At 44.8% G+C, this 19,393-nt stretch overlaps 1 protein-coding gene across 2 annotated transcripts in view; it reads right to left on the bottom strand.

The window, feature by feature from the left end:
• Nucleotides 1–19,393, bottom strand: part of LOC147892185 (MADS-box protein AGL42-like) — a 76,780-nt gene that overhangs the window by 23,886 nt on the left and 33,501 nt on the right. The window lies entirely within an intron of this gene.

Below are 19,393 nucleotides of genomic sequence, written 5' to 3'. Positions count from 1 at the left end.
CTTTGAAGACAACCCTCCAAACCAAGAATCAAAGCATTATACTCAGCTGCATTGTTAGTTGTGATACCTGGAAGCTCTTGTCCTCTTGCCCATATCTCTTAACCTTCAGGATTCATCAAGACTATCCCCCCGGCTCCTTGTTGGGATGAAGGACTAAAAGTTGCATCAAAATACAAAAAAAAAGCTATTGGTGCTGTATCCCTTTCATCTTTAATGTTCTCCTTACATTTATTTTCTTCTCCTAGATCCTCCCGTCCTGTGAGCAAATCTGTCATAGTGGACCTAGTGGTATTTTCAGTGACAAAAGAGAAAGAGAACTCTTGAAGCTCTGACAACCATTTTGCAAATCTCCCCCCAGGATTAGGCTTGCAAACTAGATATGCTAATACAGACTAAGAGGTAAGGAAGAAAAATGGTCGAGGTAATAAATAGGAGCGAAATTTTTTGACGGAAAACACCAAAGAGGGAGCTTACTGCTCCATTTCTTCATACCTTGTTTCCACCTATATAAGTTGTCAGCTAGCATAATAGATGGGTTGCATTCTACTTGTCTCTCCTTTTTGTAGCAATACGGCACCAACTGAATGCAAAGATACACTTGGATTTACATAAAACTCTTTAGACCACCAATCAGGGGGCTTAAATATTGGCCCCTGACTCATGGCCTCCTTAAGTTGCTGAAAAGACTCTTGTTGCTCCACACCCCATTGGAAAGAAACTCCTTTTCTTGTCAACAAGTTCATGGGATGCACTATCTCTGTGAAATCATCACAAAAGCATTGATAATACTTGCTCTTTCCTAGAATTCTGCGAACACTAGTGACACTCTCAGGACTTGGCAATGCCATGATTGCTTGAACCTTGTCAGGATCCATTTGCAGGCCTTCTTCAGATACAATATGCCCCAACAAGACTACTTTTGTTTGAGCCAAATGACACTTGCTAGGATTTAGACACCCTTGTGCTTCATCAATCCTAGCTAAGGCCATCTTTAACTTCTCCATGTGATCTATGCACCGAGAATAAATCCAAAAATCATCCAAAAACACCCTTATGAACTTTCCCAAGTAAGGCTCAAGCACTTGACTGATGAAGCTCTGAAATGTAGCTAGTACATTGGTCAACCCAAAAGGCATCACTCTGTAAGCAAAAACTCCCCAAGGTGTGACAAATGATGTTTTCTTTTGATCTTTCTCCCGATTACGAATTTGAAAGTACCCAGAATACCCATCACATATAGAATACATCTCATGCCCTGCTACCTGGTCTAGTATTTCATCTTGGAATGGCAAAGGAAAATGACTCCTCTTAGTGCATGCATTCAAAGGACGAAAGTCGACACAAACCAGCCACTTATTTCCTTTATTTGATGTGACAAGTACAGGAGATATCCATTCTGAATCATCAATAGGAAAGATGAATCCCACCTCAAGTAGTTGTGTTAGCTCTTTCGTTAGTGCCTCATCTTGGATCACCCCCAATCACCTTAAGCGTTGCACAACTGGCTTGCTTTCTGGATTCAACTCAATCTTGTGCTCCACAAGAGAGACTGATCGAACCTGTGAATAGCTTGTTGCAAAGAGACATGGAAAATCATCTAGCATATCCAAGTAGCATATCCAAGTACTGGAGCTTCGCACTACCTGATAGAGAATCACCAAGAAGCTCTTCATTGCATTGGCGTCATTTAGTGTGCTCCACATCCTCCACATGAAGTGTCTCTACAAGATCTTCTTGCACCACCACCTTGTTCCTTCCTGACTCATCCCGATCAGCACAAAGACAAAGACCAAAGGCCACTCCTTCCACCTCACCCTCTGAGTTGGACTCCTCAGAGCTACACCCTGTCTCTTCTTCTTCATTGGTTAAGTCAGAGCTTGAACTCTCTGATGTTGAAGACTCCTCCTTGACAACTTCCTTTTTTGCGGCTTCTGATGTTGGAGTGCACCTTCTTATCATTTTCCTGCAAAATCAATTCTCCAGTATCCCACTTTTGAACAGCTTTCACCTTGCGTAGCCAAGGCCTTCCCAAAATCAATGGATAGGCACGTGCATCTGGCTTGGTAGGGATCACCTAAAAAGTAGTCGGCACAGAAATTCCACATACATCCACTTCTAGATTCTTCACAACTCCCAAGGTCTTAACCCTAGTGTTGTCAGCCAATTTGATGCGATAAGGAGAGGTAGTACTAGAGTATTTTAAATCAGCATCTATCATGGTCTTCTCACTCATGACATTAATCGATGCACCTTCATCAATGTACACATTAGAAATCACTTGACCATCAATGATCATATCAACCACAGATACATCATCACCAACATCTATATCTACCTTTTGCACAATAAGAATGGCACTTTTCTTCTTTTTCTTCTTTGACACTCTTGTGCTTGCTAGTTTTTCCCATTCCTTCCGTAGTTTTGGAGACAAAGCAAGTAATTGACCAAAGGTGGTATGAGCTTCCTTTTCTTTAAGGTCGGACAACAAGTCATAGCTTCCAATTCCTTATCCTAAAGGAAAGTCTGACTGGCTAATTCTCCTTCTAGATGACTTCTTTTTCTTACTACGGTGTTCCTCTTCCTGATGTTCCTCATCTACTTCTTCCTTGCTTTCTTCTTCTTCTTTTGCTTTACCACGCCGCCGTTTAGCCATCATTACCTCTCTTTCCTCATCCCCTGAAGAAGGTTCCAACAAGGATACTTGTTTTTTTTCTTTCTTTCTCAATCTAGGACACTCGGGGCGATAGTGACCTTTTTCATTACATTCATAGCAAGTGACCCCACTCTTATCTCGAGGCCTATCTTCACTCTTTGGTGCTCTAGGTTGTCGTGCATTAACCAAATGCAATTTCAAATCAAAAAACTCTGTCATCAATTGGGAGATATTATGATCTAACTCAGAGGACTTTGGTACCTGAGGAGTGCCCATTACCTCCACCTTAGAAGTTGAAGCTGTTGAAGACACAAAAGAGGATTCGATCTTTAGAGAAGCTTCTTTCTTGGTCGAACTTCACGCACCTCTTCACTTCCTGCTGCTTTCGAACTGACTGCCAAAGATATTTATCATTGAGAATGGGACATTAGAAAGAAGCTTTTGTGCCAAGATACCACACCATACTTTCCTCCCTCAGATGAGAATGAAGATGGTAACATCTCAAGTGATGTTGTGATCAAGCATAGGGAGACGGAAAGGATCAGCAGAGGCCATAATCTATCGAGCCGGTCTGCGCCAAAGAGAAGAGCGATACGTTGTTGAAAGAAGATCTTGCGGCTCAACATGACATGAACTGATATATATCGAGGAGTTTAAAGGGGCTGATTAGGTCGGATGGGTAGATTCCGAGGAAACATTGCACCTCCTTCATAGACACCTTTATACTTAGCACAAAACACTCTACAAACTGTCATTAGACACAGAGCTCTATAACTTTCAGTAGAGACATGATATCAGAGATTCAAGCACACAAAGAGATACGCCTTAATATGGGCTTCGCGCTGATATAAGTTTCATTGAAAACAAATAGACGGTTGAAGAGATATGGACAGTTTACTGGAAGGGGATAAAAACTGTCATGAAAACAGACTGTCAGACACAGAGACTCATAACATTTTGCAGCAGTATCTGATTCAAGATCTAAGCACCTAGAGACATGCGCCTTAAAGAGAGCTTCGCGCTGATATATGTTTCATAAGAAACAGAGAAGCGGCCAAAAAGTTATGGACAGTTTACTAGACGGGGGTAAAAACTGTCATGAAAACAGACTGTCAGACACAGAGAATCATAATTTTTTGCAGCAGTATCTGATTCAAGATCTGATCACATACAAACATCCGCCTTAACGAGAGCTTTGCACTGATATAAATTTGATTAAAATCTGACTATCAAGCAGAAAGTTATGAGCAAAATACAAACTGTCATGAAAACTGCCCTCCACCCAGGCTAATTTCGCCTGAGCAGGATGCTCCCTCAAGACTCCACCTTCATCAACGATCCACCCCTCATAGATTTCGCCTAGAAGAGGGGAAGAAGTTTGCATGGTGGCTCAAGAAACAGATGGACCATGTGTGCATAGTGAGTAGCCGAATAGAAAGAACTTTTAAGGCTTTGAAAGAAAGAAAAGGGAAGCAACACTCAAGAGAGAGAGAACCTGAAGTGACCTTCATTACAAATAAAGTGAGAATCCACTCCAACACTACAAACACAAGGGAGAAGAAGAGGTTTCATACATACAAGAGGGAGTGGAAGCTCCAGGACTACTCATAGAGAGATAATAAACTATAGAGAGATGGACTCAAGAGTCTACATAAGAGAATATCTACAAGAGGGAGAGAAGGCTCATGAAAGAGGCTTGGGGAGACTAGAGCTACAGCAACATGAGGCCTAATAGTGGAAGAGATTGATGAACAAGGGAGAGGAGGGCTCCTTTTATAGAGATTTTGTTACCCTTCTTCACCCATTTACAATTCCCGCCTGTAGATTCCTTTCCCCATCAATCACATAAGCACGTATGTCACCATCCATGTCCTTTTTGGCTACTCTTGCCATGTGTCCCATCACAAGATGCACAAGACTCTTAAAATATTGAGAAAGTCAAGAGTCTCCTCACATGGAGCCCATAGGGACCCTCTCTTTTCCACATGTCCACATCCTTCTTATTCCACATAGGAGTTCTAAAAGGATTCCTCTTGACTTCACACTCCTCCACATGCCTTCCACACGCTTGGCATGTGTCCTCTCTTATATTATTGGAACACTTGGACATGAGTCCACCTCTTTATATGACTCACTCTTTCTATTTTCTAAAAACCCCATAATATCCCATATACAAATAACTCTCACCCCATACCAAGGTATTTATAATTCATACCTATGGTATTTACAATGAGCCATTCCACTCATCCTCTCCATCCCATACAATATCATAGAAAATAGAAATAAGTGAGAGCCGCTAGGCTATCACTTGATACTTAAACTCTTATCAAACATAAAGAAAAACAATATCAATGCCAAATTAAAAATATCAATTTTTTGCATCACAATACCTTTTCTTTCGCATCTCTACCTCCCTTCGCACAGCACCTTCCACCCCACTCAGTGCTTACTCCACTTACCATGATATACACTTTGATCAAGATCACTCACCTTCTTACTCTGGCCGTCTGTACATACTTCTCGCTTATATTGACTTCATACCCTTTTTGGAGAATCGTGCTGCCCTTGTCACCCGCTCACTACACGAGGCTACCATTCACGCCTTTCCCCACACAACCCGCTTCACCCGCCCACCACCCCCTGGACCCGTATCCTGTAATAGTTGGTACGATGATGAGTGTAAGGCCTTACGCCGTCAACTCAAATTCGAAACCAAAAACAGTCTTTCGAGCGCACCAGATACGCTAAGTAGACTGGTACGGAGGAAGAAACTAGACTTTGTTCGTCGAAATGAGGAGCTACTGAACATTTTGTTTAGTAACTCTAAGGACTTATGGCGGAGATTTCTAGAAGGACGGTCCCATCCGCCACTCACTGACACCCAGATCTGGTTTGATTATGCACGCACACTTTATGACATCCCAAATTAGCCAGTCCCTAGCCTCTCACACATGCCTCATCCCAAATCTTGCACCCTCTTCACTAGAGAAGGGATAAAGGATGCTGTAATGAAACTTCATAATGGCCGAGCGAAGGATCATGAGGGACTATGCACTGAGTTCATTGCATATGGGATTAGTCTCCTAGCCTCGATCTTAGCAAAGTTTTTTAATGAAGCGGTTTTTTTGGGATTTCCACACACATGGACCATTAACACTATCTCACCCATCCACAAGGCACGGGATCCCATGAGCCCGAAGAACTACAGGACCATTATGATTGGACATGTCATGTCCAAGATTTATGCATGAGTACTTGACTCCGAGGTTAGCAGACTTGCAGAGTGTCGAGGACTCAGAGCAGCAGGACAGGCCAGATTCCGACGTGATCATGGAACCATGGACCACATTTTGATGATCAGATGTATCATCGAGGAGGCGAGGTCACGGAAGCAAAGGGTTTATTATTGCTTTTCGGATTTTCGCAAGGCATTTGACACAGTTCCGATAGCCCGCCTCATACAACGCCTACAAGACTTGGGTTATGACCAAGAGATCATTTGGGTTGTCATGGCACTTTACGAGAGAGTTTCTGACAGAGTTTGGGCAAGATACGGGTGGACATACGAGATCATGAGTACCATCGGGGTCAAACAAGGGTGTCCTTTGTCGCCTACCTTGTTTGGCCTCTACATTGACGAGCTTGAGACAGTGATGTAGACACAGGGAGGTGAAGGTTGCTCTCTTGCGGGCACGCTGATCCAAATTTTGCTCTATGTAGATGACGTGGCTCTCTTGTCTTCCTCAACAGAGGGGCTTCAGAGACACCTAGACGCACTACAGTCCTTTTGTGAGTCTCATGATTTGAAGGTCAACTTGGGTAAAACCAAGGTCGTGATCTTCAATACATCTTGAGCCATCATGCGTCAGGAGCAGTTCACATTTGCGGGGTCATCTGTTGAGATAGTTTCATCATACACTTATCTTGGGGTTATCTTCTCCGGACCGAGCTTCATTATGAGACCCACGATGCAGGCACGCTTGAGTAGAGGGTATGCCTCATTGGCCAGGCTAGAGAGGCAGTGCTTCCGCTCACACTTTCAGGATCCACACACCAAGGGGTTGCTTTTTGACTCCTTGGCTCGCCCAGCGGGGATGTACGACAGCCCTTGTTGGGGACCAGACTTGTCGGATACAAAGTGGGCTCGTGTGGAGCGGCTACAGGTTCTCATGCTATCACGGATGATTCGTGGTAAGTCGTCCGTTCCTCACCAGATCATTCAGGCTGAGTTTGGGTCACCCCCTTTACAGCTAGATGCTGCATTTCAAGTCATCACATATCTGTACCGAGTTAGGGAATATGGGGATTATACCTCGGGGCGTAGCAGGCTACCATGGATAGCTCTATCCTCTTCTATGGCACTTGCAGCAGGAGGAGATCAGAGATGCTGGTATGCACGTACAGAGAGATGGTTTGAGCGACTGGGGCTCCACATGGATAGACTACCTTCCTTCCAGTATAGCATGGATGCTCCGTTCTCTCCCCTCTTGTCACACGAGGCCAACCAGGTTATCCATGAGGATCTACTACAGCTACACACTTTTCGGACCTGGTTGGAACCGAGTGAACTCCCAGTGAAGCTTAGCTTCTACAAGGATCACTTCTTACATATCACAGCGGAGGGTTTCATTGACCCACCAGATACACACAGATTCACCTACCCCACTTGATGAGGATCTCTCTTGGGCAGTTCCGGATCTCTTTACACAGACTTCGCATCGAGAGCGGTAGAGCAGAGCGACTACCCAGGGAGCGGCGCATATGCACACTATGTGACATACAGGAGGTTGAAACAGAGGAGCATTTCATCTTCAGGTGTCCTGTGTACTATGAGATCCGAGGACGTTTCCACTGCCTCTTTAGAGATAGTTATGGGATTTTAGCCCATTTCCTCTCCTACCCAGACCAGTGGTGTTTGGCAGGTTTCATTCATGACACTTAGACACCGCGAGAGGATACTCCGAGCATGGAGACAGGAGCAGACTTCTTCCTCGGTTATCCCTCTCAGAGCTTTATCACGAAGTTCTTTCAGCTAGATCACATGGACCCCAACGAGACGAGGCCTCGACATGACCGTGACCCAGAGCCCGTGACCCGACAACTCAGACAGAGGATCGACACACAGATCACACTTGGAGACATCCCCTCCTTGTTTAGAGTCGGAGCTCGACCGACGGGGGTCACCGTAGCCCTGGTTAGACGCAAAGCTACGACCAGCAGACGTGCCAGGACCACACCTCTGAGTGGCCGACATCACTCTATTGCCGACTTCATGCCTCCACTGCCTCATCCATCTTGATATCTTGCTATTGCTGGGGATGATGACGATATTGATGATGATGCTGAGATTGATATATGGTCCACCATCGACATGACTATGTTGTACTTAGGAGTTAGTACTGCCATTCTGCATTTTTGCATTTTTTGCATTTTGCATTGGTATGGACGCTCGTTTAGTAGCTCCACTACCACAGTTCGTTGTATCAGGATTTTCACAGTCTCATAGACCCATCGGTCTTCCGAAGACTTTAATAAACTTTCTTACTTTCTTTCTTTCTCATAGCATGCTCGTAGAGCCTTCTTAAGGCCATAAATATCTTTCCATTACCCGCAACCCGTGTCTTATTCATGGTGCTAGGATTAACATAGACCTCATCATGCACATCACCGTTCAAGGATGCTGTTTTGATGTGTAATTGATGCACATTCCAACCATGATGGGCTGTCATAGCAGTGCCACACCTCATGTGCTCATACAAGAAGTGGGAGCAAAGGTCTCGCCATAGTCTATGCCCTTCTGCTAAGCATAGCCCTTTGCCACAAGTTTGGCTTTGTAGCAATCAATGCTACCAAGGGACTTTATTTAAACCTTATAGATCCACTTTGTGACAATAGCTGATGATGTCAACAAGTAGAATCTCATTCACATCATAGATGATGTAACACAAAAATCGAATCAAATCTAATCTACTCCCAAAGGTCAGGTCACCCTCCAAGCTCACACAAGACAAACCACAACCCTATTCACATTAACTCTAGAACTAGAACCATGTTCACACTGGAGACTCTAGAATACCTCGACACCCCCCCCCCCTTGGAAATAGGTGGTGAGACCTATGACTGATCCCCAACTTCACCACAATATTGCAAAGAGGTGGTCTAGATGTCCACAGCTATCCCCTCAATCAACTTGCACCCAACAGGTGAGACCATTTAACTCCTAATAGGGTACTAGATATCTCTAAAGCCTTGTATAGAGATACCAATTTTTATACCTTAGGAATTTTGAGGCCTTTAGAGGACTCCAGTTTCTACATCGCATGAGTCTACTACTGCAAACTTTTAAGGTCCCTTTTGCTGGTCCCCTTTTTAATTCTCTTTGTGTAGGAGATTATCTACCACCATCATAGCTGCTGCTAATTTGAGCAGTCTTCTTTGGTGTTGGCTAATCCTGACATGCCACGAGTCACTTCTACATATTTGTTCCTTTTCTGAACTGCCTAACTCTTCTCTCTTTGTTGCCACGTGGAGGCATCAACTTAACCTGCCATGCACAGTCAAAGTTAGGCTCTAATACCCAGAATTGATATGTGGCATTTAATAGTGGAGCCGTGTACTGAGGGTGCCCCAAACCTCAACCACCTAGCCACTTCCAGGGCCTTGCCCCTCCAAATGGATTGGCAAATTGGAGGTCCTCCCCTCCAATGCTTATGTACCTTGGTATTTAGGGACCCATTTTGTCTATGGGATCATGCGCCCTCGACACATTTTCCACGTGTCATCCTTAAGTGAGGTTCTAGTTGCCCTCTCCTTTCTACCCCTTTATGCACAAATGATTGCACATTTCAACAAATGCAACTACCTTCACAAACGTGGTCATTACATCAATGTATGTAGAAACCATCTCACTAACAAGAAGGAGAAGAAAGGCTCAAGAGGCTCAAGCTTGTCTGTGGTTGATTTGTCCTTTTTCTCGGGACACGATGGTTTATCGTTCAATGGTCGGGTATCAGTCCCACATGATGTACTGACACAAAAAGTGATGAGAAGATGGAAGCTGCTAGCTATGCTCATGCTGATTGGGCAAGCCCATGTAGCTATGTTCCACGTCAGTGGTAACTTCTCATGCGTGAAACTTTGATAGTGGTGCTAGCAAGAACATCACGTCCTATTCACTTCATTGGGAGATGACATAAGGGGGGGTACAATTACATGTGCTAGAAACTCCACTTATGTTGTGAAAAGGTTGCAAATGATTGTGCTCACTACAGCCATTGGTGGTACAATCACACTCATGCTTTGTATGTGCCATGAATAAAAACTCATCTATTGATAGTCTTGGCCATTGTTGTTTGTCCTAACTAGTGGTCAATTTTGTTAATGACAGTTAAATTACACGCGATTGAAGTGATGATTTCAAATGACAAAAGGACTTTAGTGAGTCCTCTTGTACACTGAAGTGACAAGGCGACTTCTCTAGTTGACCAAGCAACCATGTGATAGCAAAGGATAATTGAAGGTGTGATGACCAAGTGATCTAGCCTCAAGACCACTTGGTTAATCCATAGCTTGGAGTATGCATTAGAATAGTGCACATGGAGGACAAGGTTGGTAACATCTGAGGTGATCTCACTGAAAGGCCACTCGTCCATCTTGGTACAGGTCATCACCAAAGAGGTTGAGAATGATAGGACTTGAGAGGGAATTGGTCTTGATTTGATTGACACAATTGTAAGGCCAAGTGCTATTTCATTTTACTATTAGTGTATTTTATGAAAGCAAGAGACACCCACAATCATAGTTAGCCATCGGCCACTTGCCAATGAGTCATTACAATAGATCGGATAATGAATGAAAGCATTGCGGGAGATGTTATAGGAGACAACTCTCTCTCTCTCTCTCTCTCTCTCTCTCTCTAGGCTCTAGCTCCCCACTCCAACACCTCTCCTCCCCAACAGTTCTCTCCCACTTTAGCATCTCTTCGACACCGCCCTCCCATTGTCCGTTCCTCATCTCCCTTTTCAGTAGCCTGCATCAGCCCACCGTTTTTTTACAACTCTTCACTTTTTCCCCTTGAAGCAACACCCTCCTGTCTCTCGCAATAGTCCCTCACAAAATCAGCCTCCCGCGCCCCTCGCTAACAACAGCCCCCTCCCTCCCTTCGCAACCCCCCCCCTCGCTTGACCCCTCCCACCTCGAGTTGGGTTGAACACCCAGCCCAACTCTGGGGGTTAGCTTCAGCTAGGGAGTGCGATTAGAACCATGGCCAATATGAAGCGCTGGAAATCCCCTTGAACCTTGACTCCAACAAAGAAACTCCTATACTGTATAGTTGTTACCTCAACAGCTCTTCATATGCAAAGACATACCTGCGGGTTGGTTGGTTGGTTGGGGGGCGTGAGGCACTGTTAACTGCCCATTATTGGTCCTCAAGAGCAGATTTTCTATTTATAACAAGTATGAGAGCTAAGGTTAGAGATGGAAGATTTGGTAGCCTAACCCAAGAGCTTGAAAGGCCCGGGAGGCAAGCCGTAATGGCTGAGATAATGCAAACCCTACCCCTCAATTAGTCTCGAAGTCACGGATCTTGTTCACACAGAAGTACAAACAATCCAAAAGGAAGTGAGCGTAGAGATGGATAGAAGGCAAATAAAATTGACATTTAGATCGAGATTAAGGAGCATGAAGCCAAACATAGCAATGCACTGAAGATCAGAATAGGAGGCCTTCCTGAATGCTGGTTCAATGAGGAGGATACCAACAATGAGACTCTAGGACACATAGCCGCCCCTAGCATTGAATGGCCGGAACATAAGGAAGATAGGATAAATTTCACAACTTATTATTTGCCACTCTAGAGGGCTGCAATAGCTCCACTTAGCACATAGGATATACGAATCAAGTATATTCACAAATCTTACAAGTTGAAAGGGACCAAGCTATGGATAGCCAAAGAACTCACATGAGTTTAATAAACCAAAAGGCAACAGAATTAGCCTAGTTCAAAGCTGCTAGGAAGGATGGAAAATGGGCCATGTATGGATGTTTACTGTCTTAATTTTCAGACTACAATGCGAGTAGCTTATATAATTGGGAGTCACTTTATGCACTCCCTAGAAGTTGCCTTGTGCCCTCGCTGAATGGATGTATTAGCTGTTGTTATCCCATAGACCTTTTACTTTCATGTGGACATTAATTGACTCTCTCTCTCTCTCTCTCTCTCTCTCTCTCTTTGTCTCTCTCTCTCTCTCTCTCTCTCTCTCTCTCTCTCGCCCATGTGTCCTTGCTATTACACCAGTCACAGGGAGAGCTTTTGCCACACTTGCATGTACCCAAATCCACTTTGACCTTACCCTTGATAAAGCATATGTGAGTCACGTAGCCAGAGAGCTTCAGGCCCTATGGAGGACAACTTAGACCTCACCCACGCTCACTTAGCTAGAGAGCTTCCTGCCCTACTAGAGGATAATTTAGACCTTGCCTATGCCTTAGACACCATTATCACAAATGATACAGGATGCTACCACAACATCCTTTCCTACAACCCGATCTGCATGGGTCAGAGATGGGAAGATGCCTCAAAACCCCTGGTTTTGATGACAGTTTACCATGACACCTCCCCAAGTTAATGCCATCTTTCAAACAATGACATTCATCCATAGAGTCTAGGACTTACCTCATTGGAGATTTTCAAAGCTGGCCCTAGAGTCATCTAGACTAGCACAGATGGACACATGGTATGCACTCATATCTGCATGGCTTGCCAGGCACAGTATCCAGATGGACAACCTTCCCCCCTTTCAGTACAGCATGGATACACCTCTTGAGTCGATCCCACGAGATGAAATCAACCGTATCATATGGTTAGACCTTCTCTAGCTTCACACATCCGGCACTCCGCACTGGGGGGGACTAGGAGCTTCACAACAAGACCCAGTTCTACCACGACTTCTTCTTGAGAGTATCGGAGGAGGGACTCATCATCAGACCCTAGTATCTCGAGAATAGAGGAGTCTCCCATGCAATGAGGGTTACCATTGGTCAGATGCAGGTTTCGTCCCATCTGTTGAGGATTGAGGCAAGGAGAGCAGCAAGGATACCCTGAGAGCAACGGGTATACACACTATGTATGCTTGGGGGGTGAGACATAGGAGCATTTTCTTTGTGTTTTTCCAACCTACTATGAGATCCAAAGGCGTTACCACTGTCTCTACCTAGAGGGGAGTGGCTTCGGTCCTCTATTATGACTAATTCATTTCCATGACCAGGTTTGCATTGAGATGCATTGACACGGGGAGACACTACTGTGAGTGACAAATTAGAGAGCAGCAGGGGATGGCCAGACCACCACAGGACAAAGAGGCCGACGGGACATAACCACGGGTCACAGACTTCTATACAATTAAGTCAACCCCAGGACACAACAGAGTGGAGGAGGAGGAGGAGAAGGAGCCAGCCGACATGAGAGTAGTCTGGATTAGCAGCTGACATGGTATCACTAAGAGAGGGACGTAGAGACCACATGCGCAACAGAGAGTGCCCAAAGCACATTCTATTGAGGTCCAACCTATCACAGCTTTCCTCAGGGGGGATTGACAGAGACAAGGGGTCACTCTGGACATAGCCTAGAGAGTTCAAAGAGCGAGGAGACCGCATCCCCCACTGCAACGCGAGACAGCTGACATATGCAAATACAAGATATCTTCATAGCAGCTCACCAGAGAGCCATCACTGTGCCAGGCCTCAGTTTCTGATTATGATTCTGAGTCCCAGCTCCGAGGATGACTTGTCTGCAGTTTGTATCTGATACTAGATTGATTGATCTGGTCCACTATGCAGTTGCAGTTGACTATTTCTCCTCATGATCGAAGCATAACCAGGGTTGGTAGTCTTGAACAGGTGTGAATGGTGTGGATCCATCATTCGGCCCATGATTTCATGTTACTTGTAGATGTAACAAGTCAACATTGCCATTGTTTACCCCTACGGTCGCCATGGCTTGGAGCTACCAACCATAATAAACTAATCCAAGCTAGAAGGCTTAATTATCTAGCCAAATATTCTCTTGCCTTGCCACGTGTCCATCATGATGACTCATGTAATACCTGTTAGAATTATAGATATAATTCAGCAGTGACCAATGTAATATAATAAGCTAGTTAGGGACACTTTTCCCTCTTTAAGAGGTTTTTCCCCCTAACCGCAGTTAGTTCACTAACTATGGTTAGTGACTACTAAGGTTTTGTCACTAGGACAAAACCTTATCTTTCCTTCAGTGTGTTGTACTCTTACACTCTTCTATTGCAACTAAGCTTTCAGCTTCCAAGCTTCCAGCTCTCACACTCTCTCTTCCTCTCTCACTCACTCTCTACTCACATGGAAGGTGCTAATTCAATGGAATCAGCATATGCAGGTACTCTGCTTGATGAGGAGGAGCCTACCACATTTGAAGAGGCAAAGGATAATGTGCATTGGATGAATGCCATGCATGATGAGTTGCAGTCCATTGCAAAAAATCAAACTTGGGATGTTGTGGACTTGCCACAGGGTAAACATGCCATTGGCACACGATGGGTATTCAAAGTCAAACGGAAGCCAGATGGCTCCATTGACAGATATAAGGCCAGGCTGGTTGCTAAGGGCTATGCTCAGAAAAAGGGCATAGATTATGAGGAGACATTCGCTCCTACATCCCGGATGACCACCATCCGATCAGTAATTGCAATGGCTGCACATTTTGAGTGGAATGTTCATCAGTTGGACATAAAAACAGCCTTCTTAAATGGGGACTTGCTGGAAGAGGTGTATGTCAAACCACCTCCGGGCTTTGAAATTACAGCAAATGCACTTCAAGTATGCAAGCTCAATAAAGCTTTATATGGGCTGAAACAGGCCCCTCGTGCATGGTATGCCAAGATACATGCCTTTTTGACCAGCAAGGGGCTGCACAATAGTCCTACTGAGAGCACCCTCTACATCAAGATGGATGGGGGGGAAATATTAGTCATCCTTCTTTATGTCGATGACTTACTGCTCACAGGGTCCAATGAAGAAAAAATTGCAGATTTCAAAGCTGATTTGCAGACCAACTTTGACATGTCAGATTTGGGGCTGCTTCACTTTTATTTGGGGATCCAGTTCTCTCATGAGAGACGTGGCATTGTTATGTCTCAGTCCAAGTATGTTCAGAAACTCTTGGACAGATTTAACATGCAAGAGTGTAAGCCCATAGCCACTCCTATGGAGCCGGGGCTGAAACTCACAATGCATGATGCAGGAGAATCAGTTGATGCCACACTTTACAGTCAGGCTGTTGGATGCCTCATATATCTCTGCAACACTAGACCTGATATTCAGTTTGCAGTATCTCAGGTGAGCAGGTACATGCACAGCCCAAAAACTATGCATTGGCAGGCAGTATCCATTATTTGCAGGGCACAAAGTCTTTTGGCTTACTATTTCCCAGGGGGTGTGACTTGCAGATGCATGCCTACAGTGATTCAGATTGGGCTGGTGATTATGACACTAGGCAGTCCACTAGTGGCAATTGTTTCTTTTTGGGTAAATCTTGCATTTCATGGCTTAGCAAGAAACAATCTACAGTGGCTACCTTATCATGTGAAGCTGAGTACAGGGCAGCTTTCACAGCAACAGTTGAATGTGTCTGGCTGCGACGTCTATTTGCTGATCTTCATCTGTCTTTGGAGGGTCCCTCTCCAATTCTCACTGATAGTCAGAGTGCCATTGCAGTGGCAAAGAATCCAGTGTTTCATGCTCGCACGAAACACATCGAGGTTCACTATCACTACGTCAGAGAGAAGTTGCATGTAGGAGAGATCAGTATGATCTTTGTGTCCACACATGACAACGTTGCAGATATTTTCACCAAAGCACTACCACGTGAAAAGTTTGAGGCATTTCGCAGTGCCCTGAACTTATATCCGTTTGGTGATTGATCAGCCTTGTACATGACATTGGCACTGCAGGGGGTGTTAGAATTATAGATATAATTCAGCAGTGACCAATGTAATATAATAAGCTAGTTACGGGCACTTTTCCCTCTTTAAGAGGTTTTTTCCCCTGACTGCAGTTAGTTCACTAACTTCGGTCAGTGACTACTAAGGTTTTATCACTAGGACAAAACCTTATCTTTCCTTCAGTGTGTTGTACTCTTACACTCTTCTATTGCAACTAAGCTTTCAGCTTCCAAGCTTCCAGCTCTCACACTCTCTCTTGCTCTCTCACTCACTCTCTACTCACGATACCAACATTATGGTAGGTACTCCAATGTTGATGAAGTGGTAGCCAGAAGCACTCCCCCAATTAAGCTCAACTACCTAACATTGCACACTTCCCCCTTTTTGGTACATAACTCCTTGATTGCAGGAGGCTCCAAAGACCCACTAATGCCGCTAAAGACAAACCTCCTCTACCACATGTGCTTCCCACATACCGTCCTAGTATTCACTTCACTTTCTTTTAGTACATCGTAATAGATATTCCTGACTCCTTAGGACTTATTGCTTTAACCTCAAAAAAACTGCCCGCTTTCCTCCATAATTAATTTAACCAAGCTTTCAAATCCACCCACAAATAAAACCTACCATATGTCACCACCACATTGTTTCACTTCCTCTTTAAATATAAGAGATTGTTATAAGACACCACAACATTATGCACTTGCTCTAGGTACAAGATTGTCTAAATGCAATTGGCACATATGTATCTATGATCATGGAAACTTCAAACCAACTCCTTGCCACTTTCTATAATGACCACCATCCGGCCTCCCAAACAGATGTTAATACCATAATCATCTGTGTGTGTGTGAGTTGCTTTCGTGTGTGTGTGTGTGTTGCACGAGTGAGAGAGGAGATGGAGACCTCCTCCTCTGCCCTACCAGCCTCGTCTTCCTTCCCGTTTCCGTCTGTACAGTCACCCTCGACGTCTCTGCTGCTTACCTTGCCTTCCGTACAGCTGCCGTCAACTGTACGGCCTTCTGTACCAGTTTCGTCCCCCGTACAGCCCCCCGTACAGCCCTCTATACAGCTCCCCGTACAGCTCCCGTGTTTCCTGCACATCCCCGTACAGCCGTTCGTGCCTGTTGTACAGCCATCCATACAAGCTGTACGGTCATCTGCGCAGCCTCCTTCCGTATCTGTGTTGCAGCCCTCGGTGGCTTTTGCTCCAGCCTCATCTTCCTCCTCCTTTCGTGCTGCTCTGACACCTGCTTCTTTTGTTTTCTCTGCCTCAGCGCCTCCTTCTGCCTCTGCTCCTCCTACTCGTGTTTTTCTTCGACGGAAGCATGGCGGTTTGTCTGCCTCACCTTTGATCAAATCGGCAAAGCTGGATGTTTCCGATGGCCCTTCTTCCTCCCTCCAGCAGGATCTTCTTCGCCAATTGTGCTCTGTCTCTGTCACAGAAGTTTCTTCCTCCAGTTTCCCGCTTGTTTGTTCCTTGGATTATGCCCTTTTGGTCTCTGGTCTTCGACAGGCTCAGCAATTCGGAGTTTGCCTCTATTTTATGGGCAGGGTTTTATCTTCAGCTCAGCTTCGTCATTGGGCTGATGTTGCAGTGGGTCTGGATTGTATTTCTTCCTTTGTCTTTCTGGGCAAAGGATTTTACTATGCCCACTGCTCTTCGACTGAGGTGGTAGAGCGCCTTGTCAGTCATGCTGGTGTTCCTGGGGCTGGTTTCTTCGCTTATGTCATGCCTTGGGATCCACTTTTCGATCCTTCTGCCACCCTTCTGACTCACTGTCCGGTTTGGATTACTCTCAAAGTGCTGCCTGTGCCTCTTCTTCAGCATCTTCCAACTCTTGCAACTTTTTTGGGAAGGCCTCTTCATGTTCTGAGACAGGAGTTCTTGCAAGCCTCTCGTGATGTTCGTCTTCACATTTTGTGAGATATGATGCAGCCCATGCCATCTACTCTCGATCTTGATTTGGGATTAGCCCATCCGCCGATGCGCATCAGGCTCCATTTTGCATCTTTTCCCACTGCATGTTATCGGTGCCGACAGGTTGGTCATTTTGCACGTGATTGTCCTACATCATCTAGGCCCATTCCTCCTGCTCCTTCAGCTGTCACGGTTACTCTCCCTTCTCCAGTTTCTGCTATGGCTTCTTTGGCGAAGCCTTCTACTGCTCCGAAGCACTACTGGAGGAAGGTTGATAAATCACAAGCAAATCTTCCTCTTGCTGAAGAAGCTCAGGATTGCACCCTTGTTGAGCACCATCAGTTTCCTTCTACTCAGGATATTGCAGAGGGCATTTTACAGGATGATATGCATGCTCTCTCTCAGGACGTTGCCCCTGCTCTTACTCAGATTGATCCTCAGAATGAAGCTCAAATGCTAAACCCTGCTTTATCAGATGCTGCTTTTTCATCGGAAGATACAGATGTTGATTTAGCTCCTCTACCTTTGATGCCTGTGCTAGAGTCTTCTTCTATCCGGGATGCAGAAGTACCTTTTTTACTGGAATCTTTTCATCCCATGTTACAACAGGTTTTTGACCCTCTGATTCGAAAATTTCGAGTACCAGCCTATATCAAGAAGAATCACAAGGGCAAAAAACAACTTATTTTTATTGATGGTGTGGTTTCATCACTGCATCAGTTTTTACAGAGCAACAATTTGAAGCTGGAGGATGCTGTGTTTGATCCTCCTCCAGCTTGATATGTCACTTTTTACTTGGCTACCTCATGACTTTTGCTCTGAGGTTTTACTTGTAAAAACTTTTTCCTTGTACTTATTGGTGGGTTTTTACCTCTTTTGGGGTTTCCCACATAGAAATATAAAGATTTCACTATTAAAAAAAAGTGTGTGTGTGTGTGTGTGTGTGTGTAGTGTGTTCCTGTTGAGCATCATCAACCTCCTTCTCCTCAGGATATGGATGTGCCCCTTGCAGAGGGGATCATACAGGATGTTGCACATGCTTTTTCTCAGGTTGATCCTCCGAGTGAAGCTGAAATGCTGAGTCTTGCTTTATCAGATGCAGCTCTTTCGTCTGAGGATACAGATGTTGATCTAGCTCCTTTGCCTCTGATGCTTGTGCCAGAGTCTTCTTCTGTTCGGGATGTAGAGGTGTCCTTTTCACTGGATTCTTTTCATCCCATGTTACAACAGGTTTTTGACCCTGTGATTCAAAAATTTCGGGTGCCGAGCTATATTAAGAAGAATCACAAGGGCAAAAAACAGCTTGTTTTTATTGATGGTGTGGTTTCTACACTGCGTCGCTTTTTACAAAGCAATAATCTGAAGCTGGATGATGTTGTGTTTGATCCTCCTCCTGCTTGATATGTAACTTTTTACTTGGTTGCCTCGTGACTTTTGCTCTGAGGCTTACTTGTAAAATTTTTCCTTGTACTTATTGGTGGGTTTTTACCTCTTTTGGGGTTTCCCACACAGAAATATAAGATTTCACCAAAAAAAAGAAAGTGTGTGTGTGGTGTGTAGTGTGAGAGAAGGTTCGTGATGGAGCTCGTTGCTCCATCGTCGTCTGTGTCATCCCCGTCTCAGCCTTCATCGTTTCAACAATTCTGTCTCAGCAGTTCATCTGCAGTTCTGTCTCAGTAGCAGTTCCGTCTGCAATTCCATTTCAGCTTTTGTCTTCATCGTTTCCTTCTGCAGTTCCGTCTTCTACAGTTCCGTCTCAGTTTCGTCTCAGCCTTCCGTCTCAGCTCGCAATTCTGTCTCAACCTCGTTCCATTTTTCGGTTCAGCCTTTGTCTGTTTTGCC

This window comes from Dipteris shenzhenensis, chromosome 17, assembly GCF_047967505.1.
Source record: "Dipteris shenzhenensis isolate YYH24624 ecotype China chromosome 17, Dip_SZ_1.0, whole genome shotgun sequence".
Classification (NCBI taxonomy): Eukaryota; Viridiplantae; Streptophyta; class Polypodiopsida; order Gleicheniales; family Dipteridaceae; genus Dipteris; species Dipteris shenzhenensis.
This window is presented reverse-complemented; position numbering and strand designations above follow the sequence as displayed.